The sequence below is a fragment of the Amphimedon queenslandica genome, unplaced genomic scaffold (genome assembly GCF_000090795.2).
Source record: "Amphimedon queenslandica unplaced genomic scaffold, v1.1 AMPQUscaffold_12611, whole genome shotgun sequence".
Taxonomy (NCBI): Eukaryota; Metazoa; Porifera; class Demospongiae; order Haplosclerida; family Niphatidae; genus Amphimedon; species Amphimedon queenslandica.
The window spans coordinates 1-3426 of NW_003547153.1; positions in this window are offsets into that span (position 1 = coordinate 1).

Consider the following 3426-nt stretch of genomic DNA (forward strand, 5'->3'; position numbering starts at 1 on the left):
ATGTTTCAGTTAATAAGGCACTTAATGTTTTTGCCACGTACTGCATTTATTATTTTACTAGCATGAACGAGCAGTAATCATAGTCAACAAGTTTTGAAAGAAATGTTTGTTGAAGAGTGAAGTGTCTGCCAAGACTGATGAGACCAACAGAATCAAAAATTTCCTAATTTCTTCATGGCTTCTAGAAATAAGTCCTGATGCTGCAGTCTTGAGTTAATGCCACAGAGGATACGTTTCTCATTCTTCTTCCATCTCTGTTACTAACACCAGTATTCCGCCAACTATTTTCTCTTAGTACAATGCAAAGTATAAAAATCTCAGCAAAAACAATCTCTGAAAAGAATGCAACAGTTTTTAACGAAGAGCTACTAATAAGGAATAATGAATCAGCTTTTCTTTTATTCTACTTAACTTCAGGGTCAATTATTTCCATAGCATGAACATCGGTGGGGTTATCTAACAGCTTTAAAGATTAGTGCTATTTGTAAAACATCAGTAGCTAAACCATCAAGATCTATTCTAATAAAAATCCTTTGTAGAGGTACAGTTCCTAATACTGAACCAGTTCAGTGGGGTAGAAAGCAAGACAGAAAGGCATTGGCTGCATACATGGAGGTATCTCATGCTATACATGATTTACTGGAAGAGTCAAAGTATGGCTTATTTATAAGCTCTGTAGCTCCTCATGTAAGTGCATTTTCTGATGTTATGGTTTTGTACATGCTGTGGGCCTGGTGTGCTGGAAAGTAAGTTTCCTTGTAGCATCAAGGTTACCAGTTTGTGCTTCCTGTATTGTCAAAGTTGATGGGCAACTTCATTTATCTTGGGAAAAAAATTACTACTACCAGGTCCAAGGGTAGATGTGGACATTTGATTGTTTGTACAGCGATTTTGTGTGCTGGACACCTGTTGACACATACATAAAAAGAATTTTTTATGATGCCAAATTTGTGTTAGTCATGGTACCAAACTGCATGCTTTCTTTGGTAATGTGATTTTACATTTTCAGAATGCGCTGTTGATAATGGTAAGGATGACTATTTGTTTATGTCGTAAGGAAGAATGAGGCAAAATGATAGCATGTGAAAGCATACAATGTAACATTGGATCGTACCATTATCTGTGTTATAACATTCCACACCCTTTCGAACTAACAGATGATGAATCATGGTTTTTTCCTCATAGTGGAAGAAAAACTCACCCTCAATGTAATCATATATTGAACTTAAAAAAGCATTTAATAACAATAATGTTTCACAAGAATTTTTAAAAAATTTGTTAATGCCCCACAACTTATTAATATTTGCATGCTCGTTATCTCACTTATGTTTCAGCAACTTCACAGAAGTAGGACCTTGTAAAATTTTATATTTTTTTGTATGTTTCAGCAACTTCACAGAAGAAGGACCTTGTAAAATTTTATATTTTTTTTGTATTCATTCAATTACTCATTCCACATGAATCTGTAACGTTAACAATTGCTTTGAAAACTACTTTTTGTGATAATTGTGGTATATCCCTTGTGAAAGAAGGTATTTCTAACGTTGCACCACAAAAAGCAATGTCTTCACCTATTTTAAAGCCTCTTTCAGCAAATAATGTGTCTCCAGGTTCAACGTGTTGAAGAAAGCCACCCCTTTGTGTGATGACCTTATTAGATAATTTCCCTCTAGCATTTAAGATACTGTCTATCTGGAAATTTTTAATGGGATTTTAATTCAACTGCATTAGAATTAAGCAAAACATTAGATTACCCATTTAATTACATGCCACATTCAACAATACTAAATTAGTAAAAATAAAATCACAGCACAATTTTAAAACTCATAGTTGTACGATACTAATTTCCTGATCTACAGTACTTCCACTTGGTGTAATAGAAATTAATAACTTTTGTGCCTTTGTAATTAAAGTATGTCAGACTCCTTGCTTTAAGGTCAGTGTTTATTTCAAAACAGTCAATAATTGCAATGCATTGATGATAGAGATGTTTGAAAGCTGTTGGCAAATTTTCCTTTATTATTTTGGATGACTGTTTAATTAGGAAACGCAAACGAAAGTATGCCACTACCAGCCACTTCTGAACGATCCTACCTGCTGTAGTGGTAAAACAAAATGAAAGTGTAAAGGAGTCCAAGATGAAGCTGTACCAAAAACAATAGAAATTCATTTCTTAATTACAGTGAAAATGATGGATCCCCATGTGGAGCAACAAAGTGATACAATTACAGAGACTTTCCATGTTTGGAAAGTGGTAAAGAGCTTGGTGTTCTCATCATCTTCAGAAATGAAGTCCATATTCATAGTTTTGCTGTGCAACTTCATCTTCAAAACCTCATTTTAATGCAAAAATTTAATCTAGACTAGTTCCATATGATTCAGTTTGTTGCTCCAAGTGCACTACGGAACGACCAGTATCACGCATTTTCCATCAATTCCTCATCTGGTTTACCAGAGGTACTAGTGGTCTCCATTGTAGCAAGTTCCTTTACTGATAAAGACCTAAGTTTTTCATAGTTTCTATCTTGTTCACAGCTGTTGCAAAGTCGTCATCAATTCTTTCAATATTATGCTCTCTTTTTTTACCTTCTATTACATTTTCTTTTAAAATTTTCTCCTGTCCTTCCTCTTGATAAATCCATTGAGCAATCACTTCTTGAACGTGCTTACAAAATTCTATGGTCTCTTTTTCTTTTTGTCCCTTCTCTTCTCATTACCTTTGGACATTTCTTCTTTCTCTAATCTCTTTTTCTATCCTTCCAGAGACTTGCCTCTTCTTTCAAATAATAGCTGCTTGGAAACTGCAAAATTAGGCTGATCTACATGTACCTGTGTTACTTAAATGGCTGTATTGCTACGTCAAATTATCCAGTTCACACTGCCTTGATCTTTCGCAGGCACTTTTTGATATATCTGGCAACTTTGATATGTCCTGGTCTCGGTGAGTAGACATGTCATTATGGTTTTCCTGTTGTAATAACATTGCCAATGAAGCAAGGTGAATTACTTCACCTCATACATGATATGAAATGGTCATCACATATTTCTGCAATGAGATGTTGGTTGCCACAAGTCTTTTGCAACTGTAGCCTCCCACCTGCTACATCTTTCCATGTTCATTAATGGAAACTAATGAAAGCCCAGTCCCTTTTTCTTCCAAACGAAGTTGGTACAACCAATGGCACAACAATTATTCACCATTCCTCTTCCAGTACTCCGCAACGAGCTTGGCTCTGAGCTCTCAACCAGTAGTTTACACACAAAGATTTAGATATGACTACTGCAGTACATTGCGGTGCTTTCCCACCAGTAGGCATCGGAAATTAAGTAATGGTAGACAAGTTCATTTATTATTCATGAGAAAATAAGCTTCCACCCAAGCATGAGGAAAGTCTATAATTTGGTAATGTGCAAGTTGTTGGCAGT